The following is a 19,227-nucleotide window of genomic DNA, read 5'->3' on the forward strand; positions in this document are numbered from 1 at the left end:
TATTGCCCATGCATTTTATTCATTTACATGCCTTTTTGCTCTCATGCTCAAGACCGTGAACCCAGCTTCTCTCTGTCACTTGTTGTTTCTTGCTGACTCCAGCACCATCTCCAAGGTCTTGCTTCTGCTTTATCTCCTAATAATAGCTGGTGGGCTGCATCTTGTTCTTCTTACACAATGGACTATAATTCTACAACACTACTATATTGTTAGGAAAATGCTTGCCTAAGCGCCTTGCAATGTTACTTTTAATATATCATTCTGCCCTGTCAACAGCTTTGTTGAGACACAGATTAAAGCCTTTATTCAGCTGCACATCCAGGGCTCCCCAAGATCCAAATATTGTCACCCTAACATGCTGCTTTTGACCCAAAGTATGGCAAGGAATGGAGGAGCTGTGAGCTGTTTTCAGCTGTTTCATACTGGATAGAAACAGGCAGCTGCAGGCAGACCCTGACAGAAGACAGATAACAAAATGTCTGACAGCAGAGTGCAGCAAAATAGCAAATAGGTATGTCTATGTTGCCTATTATTCAGTGCTGGAGAGAGATACCCACACTAGTTTAAACTAGCAACCATATTGGCTATCTCATACTCCATACTCCATACTTCAATTACTTTTCTCACTACTGTGAAAACAAACCCATTAACAGGAGGCAAAATAATTGTGGCCCAGCTTATAAATTAGTAAAAATATTATCCTTAATGAAGAACTAACATTAGCCTTTATATTTAATGCTAATTACTCTTATTATCAGTGGTCTTTTCCCCACTAGCTTATGATGCTGTCACGGCTATGGAAGGAGTTACATTCTGTCGCAGGGCACCTCGGTGCTCCTGCTCCTAGAGAGGGGAAAGCTGCCAGGGGAGAAGCTCTGACAGTACATTAGCAGCCCAGTGGAGGTAATGAGCACAGCTGCAGGTTGCCAGGGCAACTGATAAGAGTCAGCTGGCCAGAAGGGGGCAAGGCCTGGCCCTTATAAAGCCCAGGGCTGAAGCCAGGCTGGCAGTTCTCTGCCAGCAGCCAGAGAGGTAGGAGCTCAAGGGGCTAAGATGTGAGTACTGCTCGAGCAGGCTGAAGGATGGTGGCTTGGTGGTGCAGGAGCTATGTTGTTGCAGCCAGACGGCCTTGAGTTAAGTTACAGCCAGGAGGCTTGTGTTTTGTTTGGTTAGTGTGTGTATTACAACCGGAGGTTTGGGTGAAGCTGTAGGGGTTGGAGGAGGCCTCATAGGGACCCCAGAAGGATGGGGCCCTGGTACCAGGGAGGGCGCAGGTTAGCGCCAGGAGGGCGCATTATTCTCACAGCGCCAATGAAGGCGCAGCTTACACGCCAGTGCAGGCGCAACTGGCAGCGAGCAGCGCAGCCAGTGGGTTGCGGGTGCAGCCAGTGGGTTGCGGACGGGGAACACAGACCCCGGGTTGTGTGCGGGGTACGTAGACCCCAGTCCCAGAGAGAGGGGCGATTTTATCAGGGAGCCTAAGGTGGGCGTGGCGAGCCCCAGAGCGGGGCAGCATTGAGAAGCCTGAGGTGGGTGTGGCAAGCCCCAGAGAGGGGGAGCGCCATATTAGGAAGCCCAGGATGGGCATAGCAGACACCAGCAAGGGCGTCACTTGTGGGGTGCATAGACCCCAGCCCCAGGGAGGGGCGATTACTGAGGAGCCCTAGAGCGGGGCGATTACTGAGGAGCCCAGAATGGGCGTGGCGGACCCGGTAATAGGCCTGCACTGCAAGAAAACCCAGGACGGGGGCAAGGTGCTGCGGTGGACCCCGATGAAAGGGGGTAGTGGCACAGCGCCCCAGGAGAAGGGCAAGGTGCTGTGGTTGTCCCCGGCAAAAGGGGATAGCAGCGCGGTGAGCCCATACCAGAGAGAGTAGTAGTGCAGTGGGCCTTAGAGACCATAGGGCCTGACAGGAAGTCCCAGAGTGGACAAGAGTCCCAGCGAGGGACATTGTGTTAGAGAGAGCCTGGGAAGCAGGCGTGCAGGCACACCAACGTCTATTACATCAGCGAGGCTTGGGGCGTGGTATTAGGGGTGGTAGGAGCCATGCATAGCCCATAAGGCTAGGGTACCCCAAGGATAAGACCCACGAGGGGTCCAGGAGTTTACGTGCCCAAGGAGACGCAAGGCAGCCTCCCGAACCTACAGAACATCAAAGACGTGGCGGGCGAGAAATAGAGGGTGCCCTTGGGCTGAATTGGCACGGAGAGAGGGCCTTAAGGAGACCACGGCCCTCCTGTAGGACCCCGCCGTGACACTTTCATTTTCTGTTTCACTTTTTTACAGGAAAGGGCAGGAAGAACAGGATTCTTAGGGGAGACACCTATGACTTCTATAAGCTGCCTCGCTTGCATATTGGAAGAATGGAATATCATGGAATATCTGGAGACATGTTTATTTATGTGGTCATCTTGGTGGTGGCTGTAATTTTAATCTTTCCTATAATACTCATCCTCTGGCTCTACTCTAATTGTATTTTTGCTGTAATTTATAAGAGGTTTGCTAAGCTAAAGTCAAATCATTCTGATGATATCTGGGAAAGTGTAAGGAAAGCCTTCGCATATTTCTGGGATTTGTATGGACGAATATGGCATGGTAAGTGAAACTTTATTAGCTTGCAGCTCTAAATCTATTTTAATTAGGTAAATGACTCCAGTAGATAAACTTTAGGTGTCTTCAACCAACTGAAAAAACAGTACTATTTTTGCTAAGGGCAACCGAGTACACAAGAATCCCTGCCCCAAAAAGGTTACATCTTATGATGCAAAAATGGAATGCACTGGGAAAGGCAGAGCCCATTTTATACAATCCATAATCTAAACTCTTTCTAAAAATACCGTCAACCCTAACATAATACTCTAACCTGCCACAGGAAAAGCAGAGGAATCACAGTAGCCAATATCCTACTTCCTTAAATGGTTGATAAAAAAACCACCCAAGACATCCGAAGTAGAGGGTCACACCTCCCCACTCCAGAGGAAGGCAAAAACCTCCATAGTACATACCAATCTGATGATGAGATAAAATTCCTTTGTGACCTCAAATATGGTGATTGGTCTGACCCTGAGTGGAGGGGCAAGACCCATTAGCCAGGAATCTCCAGCTTTGGTCTCAGTGGGAACATGGGCACACCCAAGTCAAAATCCCCAGCCTTGGCTGCAGCCAATACCCAGTTTAAGCCCTCTGAAGAAGGCTTAAAACACCTGGACACAAGTAGTAGAAATGGGGGGAGATTAGATTGCCAGATATAGCATTTGCTTGTTTCTGTACTAACAAAAATGACAGCTCTTCACTGTGCACTAAAACTTAACAGGAAATGGTTTATTAGGTTTTTATTTTTTAAAAAACTTTGCAATGATCAATTTAATTTTTATTTCTATGATATTAACATTTGTGGAAGAGCTGTTTGGCCATAAAACATACCTCATTGTAATCTGGCATGTTCCCAGTATTTTGAAATTTCATCAGTAAGGGACATATTTAATTTCCCAGGTAGATGATAACCCTGCTTGCCTTTCCTACAACTCCTTTCTTCCCCCTCCTTATGCAAATGTAGCTAAATTACATAAGCTGAAAGATAGGATGCATACAGTAGAAATGCCAGCAAGTCTTTGTTTAATTTTATTTTGGTTTTCAGGTGGCTGGATGATTCAGTGAACTGATGATTAAATATGGACCCCTTTTGAGTTCCCTTTGAGAACTGATTATGTAATCACCATTTTTAGGATTAGGAGGTTCCAAGCTCATAAACTCAGAATCTGAACCCCACCCCAAACTCACTTTCCTTGCAGGCACAGAACAGTCTATTTCCAGCTCTCATTGACTATTGAAGCTGGAAGTAAGCAACTGGCAGAATCCTGTTTTAATTGCATACCCAAATGGCAGTTATTCAACCACCTCACTGTTTTTGACACACAAACCCAGCGTTCAGTCTTAATCCCCTGGCTCCTGGGCAACCTAAGCAGGCTCTGCATGTATATCTGAGACCAAGTTCTGGTCCTCTGGCCTGACAAAAACCAAGAGGAGGAGGAAAGCCAGTCCATTCTTTAGCCTTGTGGACAGGGCACTTGTCTGGGAAGTGGGTGACCCAGGTCCTAGGCTCCTGTTCCTCTCACACCTGCATCTCTCTGACTTCACTGCCCAGCATAGTACTCTAACCACTAGTCCTGGGTCTCCCAGAGCATTCCTGGCCAGAACAAGGAGGGCTTGAATGGCATCCAGAGAATGCATTAGAGCCCTTCTTTATGAAGCTGAGCTCCCTGGGTGGTCAGGTGTGAGAGATTTGAAACCAGGAGAAAGTAAGCAAGATAGAAGGTGTGTGCCTTAGTGGGATGGATGTTGCTCTGTAAGGGAGAAGGCCCTGTGTTAGGTCCATGGTCTTGTTCCTGAGGGCAGAAAATTCTCTGCTGCTCTGTGTTTGTTTAGTGAATGCCAAATACCAAGCGCAATGGCTCAGCTTCAAGAGTAAAGCAAAATAGGATTCTGCAGAAGTCTTCTTGGTTTCTCCCTTTCATGTTGTCCCTGTCCACTCCTTCCAGATCCCCCGCAGGGCTCTTTATTTGTATATAGTCTGACTTTATTTGATTTTTAAATACCAATATAACAATTTCCTTTGCACTTCATCATCCAGAGCCCAATTTTCCTGGGTTACTTTCCTTAATTTCACTGTAATGTTTTAGTTTTGAAAACAAATATTCACAAAAGTCTGCCTTTATACCTGGCATAAATAATACTGAAGTTACCAGTCTTGTCCTGGGTATAATCTAGTGTTGAGTATGTGACTCTCCAGAACTTTTTATTTCTGTTTTTCATACAAAGTAAACATCATACATCCTCTTGGGAGAAGGAACTGAGATCCAGAGTTCTCTTCCAAGACAGCCTCTCAGTTTTAATGATAGCATTCAACTGCAGGGTAAATAATTATCCTGGCATGGGATTGTAAACCATCAGGCCTACCTATCCTGAGGTTACCTAGGTAAGCCAAGTCAGCTCTCTTGTGGGGGGGGGGGGGGGGAGATGGATGTCCCCACCACATCATGCACGCTGTTCATCTGAAAAATGCTCAACTAGGAAGTAGGAGAGCATTTCTCTAACCCTTACTCTGGCATTCTTAGAGCATGGACTTGAACTGTTAAATCTCACATCTTAGGAGTCTATTCTCACCAACCTAGCTGGGTATGCTGAGGCAATTCCCTTTGAAAATGTGTGTTTGAAACCTTCATTTGAGACCTAACCTTGCCCTCCCCCCCAAATAATTTATACTGATGTGAGAGATGGGGATATATATTCAGTGGTTATTATGCTCACATGAATGCAGGAGTGTCAAGTTCAAGTCCAAGTCCCTAATCTAGAGCAAGGACTGGAGGCTGGTTCTGTTTCATAGATTTCATAGACATTAGGGCTGGAAGGGACCTTGGAAGATCATTGAGTCCAGCCCCCTGCCCCTGTTACATTGCAAGTGAGTATTCTGACATTGAGTTGTTGGTATTCTGGTTGAGTGAAGGTCTTTTTGACAAAAAAGGGTTGCTTTTGAACTTAAAAACTCTCTCTATTCTAAGATGGTATTTTAATGGTCTGCTGAAACATAATCCTGGAAAAGTATAAACAAAACCAGTCTGCATAAATAAATCTGCTCCCCCAGATTGGGGAGTGTGGTTTAAGTGGGGAAGCTGGGTTTTTTTGGTTAGAAATGTGGCATTCCTAGAAACCAGTGCATGGCACATCAAGTATGAATGTGGCTGCTGCTTATGTCTGTTCAGCTAACTGAAGGAGTGCAGTCCTGTATTTACCCTCTTGTAGCTGAAACTATTGGGTGAAGCTTGTGCCCGAAACAGCAAGTAGCTGTTCATAGTATCTTGCTGCAGCTTGTGATGAAGAAACTCCTATATAAAGAACTACTTACAGTAAATAACTAAAAGTCTTGCTACTACCCTCTTCAAGGATCTGGGGTAGGGGTGCACCAATAAAGAATTTTTTTTTTTTTTTTTTTTGGCCCATACCGATAGTTGATACCAATTGGCCGATACTAATCCAATAGCCTACCAGCAGGGTACTCTCCCTGATAATGTAAATTTTCCCTTTAGGGACATTTTTCCCTTTATCAGTGCTGATCCAATATTGACAGAGACATCAGTACACCTCTAGGTTGGGGCCTAATATTGTCTGACAGCATAAATCCTCTTGGAAACAAAGTATCCATGAAGTGTGACATCACTGGAGAAATTCTGCAAAACGAGGAAGTTCCTCCTGATGCTTCACTTCCTTCATACTTGGCATTTCCAGGAGGACTCTGTCATGCAGTTAGCCATGAATCTGCAGAAGTCTTTTTCTACATTCTGCCTTTCAAAAAGAGGCAAGGTTCCCATTTTATTTTGGGCATCTTGTACATGACAAAATATAGTACTTTCATCCAACTTTGTGCTTTTCAATACTTAAGTCATGTTGAAGTGTCTAAATAACTTGTGTCATTCTATACTCAGCAGAGAAATCTCCAAATGCCTTTAAGAATCTGGGTCTGAATTCTTATGAAGTTACCAAGCATTGAAAATCCTTTTAGTTGCTGCTCTACACTGCTTGCTCCTTAATTTCACACTTCTTTCTAGCAAATAGCTTATATTCAAATTCCAAATCACCTAAAATTAACATTAATAATATTCTACTTTACGCTTCAAACAGGTTATGAGCTTCATGGCTTGGAAAACATACCAGAAGGACCATGTGTTGTTACTTTTTATCATGGAGCTATTTCTATAGACCACATCATCTTTGTAGCTAGGTACTTTCTATTGACGCACAGAGTGTGTGTGTCAGTAGTCCATCGTTATTTTTTTAAATTACCAGGTAAAATTATTTTTATTGTATATAGCTAAATACTTTCATGTATATAAAAGTATATTTTGTTTAGCATGTTCATTAGCACAGCTGTGTCCCTATACTCAATTCTGATAATGAAATGAGGAATGGGAGGAATGCAACACATCTCACAAATCTGCATACAATTTTCACACACACACGTGTGTGTCTCTCTCTCCCTTTTTGAGCTTCTAAAACTTTTGGGGTAGTGTCATTACCACTGATCATGTAGCAGGGAACTTCACTCAACTAGCTATGCAATAGAAAGGTGTAGAGTTGGCTTTTGCAGGTGGGCTCTGCAATGCTCCTTGGGGAACTCCTCAGTCAGTCCTCCCAAATAACACAGGCCTTAGGTACCACACAAAAAAACAAAGAAACGCCCCCCCAAAACAAGCCCTTCTGGTTCATCCTGGGCACCTGAGGAGAAGGCTTTAGTTCCCAGCACAGTAGCATAGCCCCTTCTGCCAGCAAACAGTCCCATTCACTGCAGCTCCCTCCTCTTGCATGCTCTCTTCTGGGAGCTGTTTAAGACTCCTAGCAGGCCATGTATCTGGGGTCTTTTAACAGGGCTGTTCCCTCTTGAAGGGACAGACTGTCCCATTACAAAAAGTTTTGTCAGAAGCTTAATTGTTGCATTGCCTTCCTTTTCTTTTTGACTACAACAGCTTAACTTGACCTTGTTGCAGAGGCTGTGTTTTTATTGTGTACATTTTACATAAATAAATGTAATGTTTAGTGTGTTCATGTTTTAAAGGAAAACCAGAAATAGATGTTAATTTATATTGAATGCAACTTGAACAGAGCAATTCCTGGAATATTTTATTTTTCCAATTTTACTTGCATTTAATTTAAATATATTTTAATTTTTTTTAAAAGAAAGGGAAAAGGAAGGACAGAAGAATATAGGCATATACAAGTGTCAGGTTCTTTCCCATACTTCTCAGGATAAAGTGTAATGTCAGAAGTGCATAGTTTTATATGTTGCAGGGGTGTAGGTTGTAGCCGTATTGGTCTAAGGACACAGGCAGACAAGGTTCCTTGGGTGAATTTGATATCTTTTATTAGACCACCCCAAATAGTTGGAGAATAGTTATTAAGCAAGCTTTCGGGTTCAAAAACCCTTCGTCAGGCTAAGGAAGTTTCAGCAGTTCGTGTGTGCTCTTCCTGGATGGAATGAAAAGTAAAGAAGCCAGCGGCTGGGCTGGGGAGTCAGTTGCCAGGCAGATTATAATGTGTCAAAAATCCAATGTCTATGTTTAGTCCATGATCTCTAGTATCCAGGAGGTTGATGAAATGGAGTTCATAGGCTCATCTCTGGGAAGTGTCGTGTAAGCTTCCCTTGAAGATGAGGAGTAAGAGACTGGAGAAAGAGTGGCCCTCCTGTGAGAAATGTGCCCCCACTGGTAATTGGGTATTTCTGTCTTTGATAGCTGCACCTCCAGAAATGTACTATACCTCATCCAATGCACCAAATGCCCTGATGGAAAATATGTAGGCGAGACCAAACAACTGCGCACCAGAATGAATGTACACCGGAAATCTATTAAAGACAGGAATACCCAATTACCGGTGGGGGCACATTTCTCACAGGAGGGCCACTCCCTCTCCAATCTCTCAGTCCTGATCCTCAAAGGAAACTTACACAACACTTCCCAGAGACGAGCCTATAAGCTCCATTTCATCAACCTCCTGGATACTAGAGATCATGGACTAAACATAGACATTGGATTTTTGACACATTTATAATCTGCCTGGCAACTGACTCCCCAGCCCAGCCGCTGGCTTCTTTACTTTTCATTCCATCCAGGAAGAGCACACACGAACTGCTGAAACTTCCTTAGCCTGACGAAGGGTTTTTGAACCCGAAAGCTTGCTTAATAACTATTCTCCAACTATTTGGGGTGGTCTAATAAAAGATATCAAATTCACCCAAGGAACCTTGTTAACTTATACATTGTTTTTCCTCCAACACACATTTCTTGGTCTTGTGTTCTAAGTAGCCACCAGACTTTTAGTAATGTCTTTATATTACTATATTTGACTATATTTTTCTGTCATACAAAAGCTGTATATGTGGCATGGTTTAAGTTCTAATAATTTTGTTGGTACATCTTTTTTTACAGGTCTTCAATCATTGTTAGAAGCTTTTTCAACTATATCAGGTACAAAGGAAGAATGTATGAATGCACTAAAAAATGGCCGAGTGGTGGCTGTCGCACCAGGTGGTGCTCGAGAAGCGCTCTTTAGTGATGAAACTTACAAACTTGTATGGGCTCATCATAAAGGCTTTGCTCAACTGGCTATAGATGCCAGAGTGGTAAGTAATACACACGTAAGCATCAATCATTCCAATGGATATAAGGATATTGGCAGGCAACCAGTTACCACTAAACATAGAACAGAGGAGGCTTGGCTTTATTATGCATCAGCTGCTTTATAATAAAAAATTCTGTTGGGCATATGTTTTATCTGATTGGATGAGAGCTAAACCATATCAATTTAACCCTCTTCCTCTGAGATGTTGTCATCCGCTAACGCAGCTGTCCCTTTGACAGAATTTGTTGAGTGCCTTCTTATTTCAGACACCATGGGTATGTCCAGACATGCATGGATGTTTGGTTCCCTGGGGACAAGTAGCAGCACCACACTTTGCTTTGGCACATGGCAAGTTACCTGGGTAGGGTAGGGGAGGCTGAGGCCAGCACTGCTAGCCCCAGAAATCTTACCTGGGATCCTGGGGGCTTCCCAGGGCTGCAGCTGTGGTGATTCTGTTGTGTGCAGCCTGGCTAGCAAAAAAGCACGGCTCTGGGGAGGCCACCTACTCTTTTCAGCAGCGCACACTAGCCAAGCGTGCATTGTGCCGTTTTTTCTGCAGGTTTTTTCTGACCCCTGGATATCTTTTGTCTTCACTTACCTCTCACTTCTTTCTTATTTGTGGGTGACCTCATACACATTCCGGACATGTCCAAACTGTGCTGTTGATGCTTTGTAGGAACTGTCCTTCCATACTGTAATGGGTTTGCCACCAGAGACAGCCAAGAGACCCCTGGTGGGCACACATCAACTATTCTCCCACTTCAGCTCCCCCTGTCCACAATGGGCAGCCTTCAGGTCACCTACCCCTTAAAGCCCTTCTTTAGGTACTAGTCCCTGTCTCAACACTCCAGGCTACAGACCAGGCTGCATGTATGCTAGACCTTGAGCCTGCAGCTCAAGATGGCCAAGTACATCTCTGGTCTCTGCCACTTTCTCCCTGTCGTCCCTAGATCCTCAGACTGACCTCTTGGACCCTGCACTAGGCCCTCAAACCACAGCCCCAAAATGCAGGGTCTCTTATTGATACTTTCTGTGGCAGCCCTAGGGCACCCTTTCATGGCTTCCTCCTCCCCTTTAAGCCACCCTAAACCTCACAGTTAAACAGACTTAAATAGACTCAAACAGAAGCAAAGACCTTATTCTTCTCCCTGTATACTGCTCCATGCTTCCTGCTTCTGTTGTAGAGATCTGGTCCATACTCTCTAGCCCCAGGCTCAGGCTTATATGGCCCCTTCCTTTTCTCCCTTCTGGTCACCTAATCTGGCTTGGTAGTAACAAAGCCCAGGTGCTGCTAACTCCCTAATCAGCAGCACAGCATTTTGCTGTCTGCAGTCTGAAAGTTTGGTTTTGCAGCCCATTTAACTGTACTGCTCATACCTGCTGCCTTTTGCACCTAGCCTAAGTTGCACTTGCTCTGTTTAAATAATACAGATTCTGCCACTTGCTATCTCCCTCTATACTACTGGCCTAACAGGGATTTGGGGTCCCTTGTTACACCTACCCATGAAAAAGTCTCTCATTCATCTTTATGTTCATTTTTGCCCACTTGCATAAAATTTGGGGGGTTTTTTTGTAACCATCAGTTTTTATCTGTATATAAAACACTTTGACATTTTAGGGCAACCCTGTTCATATCCCCCTCGTTAGATAAATACACACACAATCAGTTTTATCACTGAGCAGAAACACACAGCTGATGACAATGCAATATTGGGAGCAGAGATTAATTATGTTGTAACTTAATATTTTTGATATGCATAAAATGTGGGGCCTAAACTTGTGTAACTGAGCTCTATAATGTGGCTTCTAAAAATTGTCAGCCTCCTAATACATTGATCACTTACAAAATCTTAGAATCATAAAAAAAAAGTAGGACTGGAAGGGACCTCCATAGTTCATCTAGTCCAACCATCTGCCAGTGGCAGGATCATCTCCATCCAAACTGTCCTGTACATATCCATTACCTAACCTCTTATCAAAATTACATAGTCAATCCTGACACCATCATAAGACCTAACCTCCCATAGGTAGAGTAGAGAGGCCAATGTGGCCATTGTGCTGCTGCAGCAAGGTTGATAAAATATGGTCTGAGATTAAAGGAAGAGGGCCACGTCCCACGTTGCAGAAGAAGGCAAAATCTACGATCTGTATCAGCCTGAAATGGGGTAAGAGTCTTTCCTGACCCCAAAAACAGGGATTGGTCTGACCCTGAATGGATGGGTGTAACAAGTGGGCTGTCCCTGGGCCAGTCTAGATGTTGGCCCGCCCACTTGTCTAGGGCAGTCCACCCACCTGTCTCGCCTGTGAAGTAACCGAACAGGGTCCTAGGCAAGATGCTTCCCATGAAATTGCCCTGATGCCAATAGTAAATACACAGCTCTGAACCTCCCCTTATACCATGTCCAGGAGCTGGCATCCATATCTATCATTACTCTCCAGCCCCTTAGCTGGGCTGCACTCAGCTTCACCCAGCCCAAATTTGGCCTCAGGCATCCTCAGATCTACCTGGTTCCCTATCCCCCATATTGGGGGTTCAATCTTCCCATGCCCCCATACTGGGGCTTCAATCTTGACCAGCTCTCCAATGTACATTTTCGAATAAGTGTGAATAATTCCTTAACTGGAAACAAGACTCCTAGGCAAGATCATATCCACTCTGGAAGTGTCTTAGAGTATAAACATATCTTCTTCTTTCTTGAAATAATTGGGTACATAGACAGAAGAGAAACATGGACTTTTTATTACATGTTCATTATTAAATTCTTATCTTTTTTTTTTTTCTCTTTCTCAGCCTATCATTCCAATGTACACTGAAAATATTCGGGAAGCATATAGGATGCCTAAGGAAAGGAGTAAGAAGCATTTAATATAATATTTCTTTAGAGCATTTTTCACTTTCCTATCTCAAAATATGTATCCCAGAAATGTGTATTATTCTTCTTCTGAATTTTTGTGGTTTTGGTTTGTTCTCAATTTTGTGAAAAATAGAAAGTGTCCATGGGTTGTCAGACATAAACATGGATGTCTTAGATGAGACATGGGCTGCTGATAGACATTCTTTTAAAGGCATGATAGGATGTGATTCACATTTCCAAAATTCATGCCTCCTGCCAGGCTACACATGTAGCAGGACACATGATATTGGGATCAGATCTCAATTGCACCCTACTTGCCATGGCAAGGGGGGAGACTGGGATCATGGGCTGCATCTGTGCAGGCTGAACCCCCCTCCCTGTTTTGTGGTGATGAGCAGCCCTGATATGCCGATGCCCTGCCCATGCCATTACCCCTCACTCCCAAGCCACAGAACCCTATCCCTGTTGGTGTCCCTCACTCCCCACCCACAGCCCCCTCAGCCCTTCTGGTGCTCCTCACTTTCAACCCACAGCTTTCTGGTCCTGCTGGTGCCCCTCACTCCTGAACTGCTGCTCCTTACCCTGGCTGGTGACCCTCACTCCTCACCCACAGCCCCACCGGCCCTGCCAGTGCCCTTGGCTCCTGATCCACAGCCTTCTGGCCCTGCTGGTGCTCCTCCCTCCTGACTCTCAGCCCGCTAGGCCCTTGCTGGTGCCCCTCCTAACCCACAGCTCCCTCTGCCTGCCAGTGCCCCTCACTGACTATCCACATCCCCTGTCCCCTCCAGTCTAGCTAGTGGGGGCTGCCAGCTTCCAAGGCTATGGAGCCAGGGGCTCCTAGCAATGCCCTAGTTCTGGCTGCCACCCATGGGAGGCAGTGGCTGCTGTGGCTAAAGCAGAGTGCAGTTCCCCTTCCCCTATGTGCAGCCCAGCTGGAGCAGAGCCCTTGGCAGGGGAAGCTGATGCAGGCTTCCTGCTGTAGGCTTGGGGCTCCCCGCCCTGCTGCCTTCCACCCAGGGACCTCTATGGCCCAACAGGTGGGACCCAGCATGGGAAAGCAGAGTGGAGCAGGGAGGCTCAATGTCACCACCAGGAGTCCTTCTCTGCCATGGCAAGGCACCCTCTACCCACCAGGCAGCAGCAGAGGGCACAACTCTGTGCCACCAACCCCACTGCTGCCAGGCAGGCAGGGGGGACCTTGCCATGGAGGTGCAGGGCTCCCAACCTCCCCACCCCACAGCCTGCAGCCACCCCTGCCCTGTGCACAAATCTGGGGGACACATGCCCCCCACACTCCTCCCAGAAATGCACACAATTGCAGGGAGCCCATGCCCCTGCAGTCTCGCTGGATGAGCTGTCGATGCTCCATCCCATTCCCCAGCTAGGCCCTGTGGCTGCACATTCCTGCCCTGGGCCCCCAAGCTCCATGCCCCAAGTACCGTCCCAGCTGGGCAACATCCCCAGCCCCAGCCTTGCCCAATTCTCTCCCTCATTATGAGGGCCTCAATCCCAGCCTCCCAGACTTATCTAGGGGGAGCTGTGGGAGCTGCAGGAGCTGCTCTTCATGGTGCCTGGCTGCCATGTGAATGTCTGTATGCACATGCATGTGATGGTCCCTGCCTGATTGCACCCCTCATGTTCCCCCCCAGTCTCTTACAGGCTGGAACTCAGGCTGCAAGATGAAACCAGCTGTTTCTTGCATTTTTTTCCTATAAAGGAAAAAATATTATGTTTTTCTCCTTAAAATGAGAAAATCTGCATTTTCCCATAGTGAACAGAAAACCCAGAACCCTAGTTATCAGAAGAATTAGTGAAAGGTGCTGCAAAGTATAAGAAGGTAAGCCAGATTTGAGGAAATAAGGAGATAATCTCAAACTCAGGCTTGTCCCAGTCTGGCTATTTCCCTGCCCCTCTGCAAGGGTTAAGCCTTGAACTAATAAATATGTTCATTTTTTTTTAAATGAGGTGCCCTCAATTCACAAAAGTTAGGGAGGGGTGTCTTGAGTCTAAAAAGTTTGAGAGCCACTACACTAAAGCAAGAATTGTTGAATTGTAAAGGTACTGAAATGAAACTCAAGCTGGCTGCACAACACTGGATGCCAGCAGCCTGCGAGTTAAAATACCCAAACTAAAGCTTAAGAGGGTAAGTGAAATAATAGAATCTGATGAAGAGGGCTTTCATCTCTGAAAGCTGTTATGCTCTTTGAACCAGTTAATCTTAAAGGTAATAGTCTCTCCTGCCTTTTGATTGTGAGGGAAACATTGAGCTTTAGGTAATTTGGCAGCCCTGGTTTTTTGTTAAACTTAATATAAATTTAGTCCTCTAAAGCTGTGAGACTTTTTTTTTTTTCTTCTTTTAAACTAACACACAGGATTAACTAGGTGGTTATTTGAAATTATTCGATTGCCATTAATTCCACCATATGGAGGGCTTCCAGTCAAACTCCGTGCACACGTTGGAGAACCCATTCCATATAATCCAAATATAACTGCTGAGGAACTAGCTGAGAAGGTAGGTTTGTTCTTTTAGCAATATCAGTTGCATTCTAATGTTGACCCTAATTTTCTCTTGCCGTCAAATGACTGTTACAAGTGCATGTATTTCATAGATTTCATATACATTAGGGCTGGAAGGGACCTCAGAAGATCATCAAGTCCAGCCCCTAGCCCCAGGGGCAGGAAGTCAGCTGGAGTCAAAGGACCCGAGCAAGATAAACGTCCAATTGACTCTTAAAGTAATCCAGAGTAGGTGCTTGCACCACCTCTGGTGGCAGTCTGTTCCAGGTCTTGGGGGCTCGGACTGTAAAGAAGTTCTTCCTTATGTCCAGCCTGAAATTGTCTTGGAGAAGTTTGTGTCTGTTTTGACCTTGTCATCTCATGGGGCTCTCTGGTGAACAGGTGTTCCCCCAGATTTTGATATACACCCTTTATACACCTATAGGCAATGACCAGGTCCCCCCTGAGCCTGCGCTTTACCAGGCTGAAAAGTCCCGTAGCTGTCAGCCTCTCATCATAAGGCCTATTTTCCTGCCGTCTGATCATACACATGGCTATCCTCCGGACTCTCTCAAGCTTCTCCACATCCTTTTTAAACTGTGGAGCCCAGAATTGGATACAGTACTCCAGCTGTGGCCTCACCAAGGCTGAGTACAGTGGAAGGATGACATCCTGGCATTTGCTAGAGAAGCATCTATGGATGCAAGCCAGAGTTTTGGTTGTAGCCGGCTGCAACATCACATTAGTGGCTCATATTCATCTTGTGGTCAATCATGACCCCCAAGTCCCTTTCAGCTGTAGTGCTAGCAAGCATAGCACTGCTGAGCCTATAAGCATGCTGTGGGTTTTTCTTCCCAAGGTGGAGTACTTTGCATTTTTCAGAGTTGAAGGCCATCAGGTTTTCATCCACCCATTTTCTGAGCCTGTCAAGTTTGGCCTGGATCACCATCCTGTCCTCGGATGTGGACACTTTACCCCAAAGTTTGGTGTCATCAGCAAACTTGGCCAGTCCACTCCTGACATCAACATCCACATCATTAATGAAGATGTTGAAAACAATAGGCCCAAAGACGGAGCCTTGGGGAACCCCACTGGTCACGGTGCGCCACAATGATTGACTTCCATCAACTACCGCTCTCTGGGTCCGACCTCAAAGCCAATTCCCCGGCCAGCAGACTGTGATGTAGCCGAGGCCGCAGTTGACCAATATTTCTTTAAGACAGTCATGGGATACCAGATTGAAAGCTTTTTTAAAGTTGAGATATATGATGTCAATCTCTTCTCCCTTATTCAGGTGATATGTCACCTGGTCATAGAAAGAGATGAGATTTTTTTGCAGGTAGGTCCTGCCTAACCACTCATGATGGCTATCCCTCAAGAAGTTGCCTTCAGCCAGTTTGTCAAGAATGGTCTCTTTGATTTTCTCCAAGATCTTCCTGGGGATGGAGGTCAGGCTGATGGGCCTGTAGTTCTCTGGATCTACTTTCCTCCCTTTCTTGAAGACAGGCACCACATTGGCCTTCTCCCAATCCTCAGGCACTTTGCCTGAGCGCCACAAGTTGTCGAAGATCCATGCCAGTGGCAGAACTATGATGCTTGCCAGCTCCTTAAGTGCCCTGGGATGTAAGCTGTCTGGGCCAGCTGACTTGAAGGTGTCCTGCCTCTCAAGGTATTCCTTCACATGGTCAACATTGATGTGGGGTAATAGTTCTCCCTCACCCTAGCCATCCCATACCGTTTTGGGCAGGGCCGTCCCTTGGGGCTGGTGAAAAACCAACTCAAAATATCTGTTGAGCAGTTTGGCTTTTTCCTGGGCGTTGGTTGTTAGTTAACCCATATGGTTTAGCAGGGGTCCAATGTTACCCTTGCTTTTCCTCTGGTGCCCCACATATCTAAAAAAGGACCTTTTATTGTCCTTGATATGCGTAGTCAGTTGGAGTTCAGTCACAGCCTTGGCTTTCCTGGTTTGCTCCCTATAGGTCCAGACCAGTACAGAGTACTCCTCCTTTGGGGTGGATACAGCCTTCCATCCTTTATAGACCTTTCTTTTTAGATGCAGGAGGTCCGCTAGTTCCCTGCAGAGCCAAGAGGGCTGCTCTGCTCTTTTGCTGCCTTTTCTCCGTGACGGGATAGACATTGCTTGTGCTTTCAGGATCGCTCCCTTGAGGAGCATCCACTCTTCCTGACCTCCCCTCCCCTTAGGGCCTCGCCAACAAGTGTCCTGAACTTGTTAAAGTCAGCTTTCCTTAAGTCAAGGACTTCTGCTTTGCTGACTGACTTGCCTGCTTCACGGTGGATGGTGAAGGTGATCAGCTCATGGTCGCTGTCTCCCAGCTTCCCTTCAATCGTTAGGTCACTAATTAAGTCATCCCCCATTGCCAGCACCAGGTTGAGCAGTGCTTTGCCTCTCGTTGGTCCATAGACTTCTTGAGTCAGATAGAGCTCATCCACATACATGAGGAAGCTTTGCGACCATTCAGATGTGGCCAAGTGCTCTTCCCATGAGATGTCAGGGTAGTTGAAATCTCCCATGACAACCATGCACTGGGAGTGTGCAGCCTCAACTAGTTCCCTGGTGAATTCCTGATCAAGTTCTTGATCCTGGCTAGGAGGTCTGTAGTAGACCCCCACCATTGTGTCCCCTGTGCCTTGTTTGCCATGGATTTTGACCCAGAGAGTCTCCAATCATCCCCCCTGGGTGCTAATGTCAGCTTGCAGGAACACACAGCTTTACTTGACAGAGAGAGCTACCCACCAGCCTCTTTTGCCCACAACAAGGTATAGCCATCTATACCTGTGGCCCAGTCATAGGTGGAGTCCCACCAGGTCTCTGTTATCCCTATGAGATGGTCCTCCTGCTAAACCAAAAAGATTACAATTACCTCCTGTTTGTTCCCTAGGCTCCTGGCATTGGTGTACAGGCACATAAGTATCCCACTGGGGGCCCTTGCCTTTCTTATAGATCACTCTGGGGCTGGGGTAGGGGTGGGTTCCCTTGAGTACCTTAGCCTGCTGTGTTTACAAAAACTGCCCAGTGGGCTTGCAGTGGTGGTACTCCCCCCATCCCCCAGTGGGCTCAGTTTGAAGCCCAGTTGAGCAGGTCAGCAAGTCTAGCTAAGAAAAGCCTCCTCCCCAGTGAAGTGAAGTGGAGGCTGTCTCTTCCCAGCAGCCCACTGCCTCCCTCACCAAAGAGCAGGCTGTGATCATGGAAGCTAAAGCCTTCACAATGACACTAGTGCCGCAGTCTCTGGTTGACTACCTCAACCAACCCATCTCTCCCTTCTCAGCTCATGACCCACAACCAGAAGGAGCAAGGAAATGACCACCTGCACCCCCACCCCACTCTCAGAGCCCTGTAGTCTCTCATGACCTAATTGGGATTGCTCCGAGCTGTGTCATTCATGTCCACATGGATAAGGAGCATAGGGTAGTGGTTGGAGGGCTGGAGAATCTTTGGGATCCTCTCAGCTACGTCCCAGCTACAGGCCCCTGGGAAGTAGCAGACCTCCTGGGCTAGGGGATCAGGGCAGCAGATTGCCCCTTCAGTCCCACTCAGGAGGGAGTCTCCCATGACAAGCACTCTACGCTTCATCTTAGGGAGAGTAGGGGTGGATGATCCTCCCTTGCCTGCAGGAGCTGGCATCTCTGCCGGCTCTGCTGGGGCTGCAAGAGGCTTGTACCTGTTGCAAAGCTCCAGAGGGGAGGGAACCTTGGTGCAGCAGGCCTTGGGGCCCTTGACCACCTTGGTCCAACCCCCTGGCTGAACAGTATGGGAGACCCCCGAGTCCTCCCTTGTCCTTGAAGGTGACTTTGGTCTACACTTTGCTTCGAGGGGGTGAAGGGCCTGGCAGTAGGAATCTATCTCCTGCTCGCCATCCCTGATGGCAAGTAGTCTCTGGACTGCAGCCTGGAACTCGCCTACCTGGTGCCCCAAAGACTCCGAAGTGGAGCAAACCTCACAAGGGGAGGTGGCCATGTTTCTGGTCCCAGGAGCCTGGAAATGTGCCAGGCAGCCCCCACAGCCAAGAGCCAGGGGCTCCTCCTGCATGGAGACATCTGAGATGCCAGAGGGGGAGGCTGCAGACTCCAAGGGGACCCTCGGGTTGCGGCGTGTGCCCATACACATCATGTCACTGGGAGGCCAGCTACTGATGGGACTAGCTTCCCTAGGACTCACTGGCAGGGCCTCGGGTCCTCCCACTCACCCTCCTGCACAAAATCCCGCACTAACTTGCACACTGGGCAGACAAGTGCACCTGTTTGCATGGCCTGTTCGCAAGGCTCCGGTTGCATGGCTCCCTGGGGGCCTGGGTGAAGTAGGAGCTGGGGCGGCAAGACCCTCCTCGGTTCCTCTCAGCTGCCTCCCTACAGCTGATCTATACTAGCCCCTCCCTCCACGGGCCCTGCTTACCTCTGGCTGTGCTGGGTTCAGCGGGGTGCTCTGTGGCTGCTGGGGATCGCTGGGTGGGCTCCACACGCTGCTGGGGGGTCACTGGAGGTCACTGGGGGGGCTTTGGGTGCGGGGGTGCAACAGGCCTTCACCCATGTGTCTCACACCGCTCCTGGGGCCAAACATTTATGTCTTTATTTCTCTTTTTTGTTATGGAATTATCTTAGAGTTTGAATTATGGGATACATCAGGTCTGTCCCACTACTGGCTCATGGGCTGTGTGTGGCCTGAGAGGGGTTAATTTGCTACTGCCCACC

General features: G+C 47.0%; 1 pseudogene; it reads left to right on the top strand.

Annotated features, from left to right (window-relative positions):
* LOC102559167 (monoacylglycerol/Diacylglycerol O-acyltransferase-like) overlaps positions 1–19,227 on the top strand; it is a 48,122-nt pseudogene that overhangs the window by 18,590 nt on the left and 10,305 nt on the right.

The sequence above is a fragment of the Alligator mississippiensis genome, chromosome 3 (genome assembly GCF_030867095.1).
Source record: "Alligator mississippiensis isolate rAllMis1 chromosome 3, rAllMis1, whole genome shotgun sequence".
NCBI classification, from domain to species: Eukaryota; Metazoa; Chordata; order Crocodylia; family Alligatoridae; genus Alligator; species Alligator mississippiensis.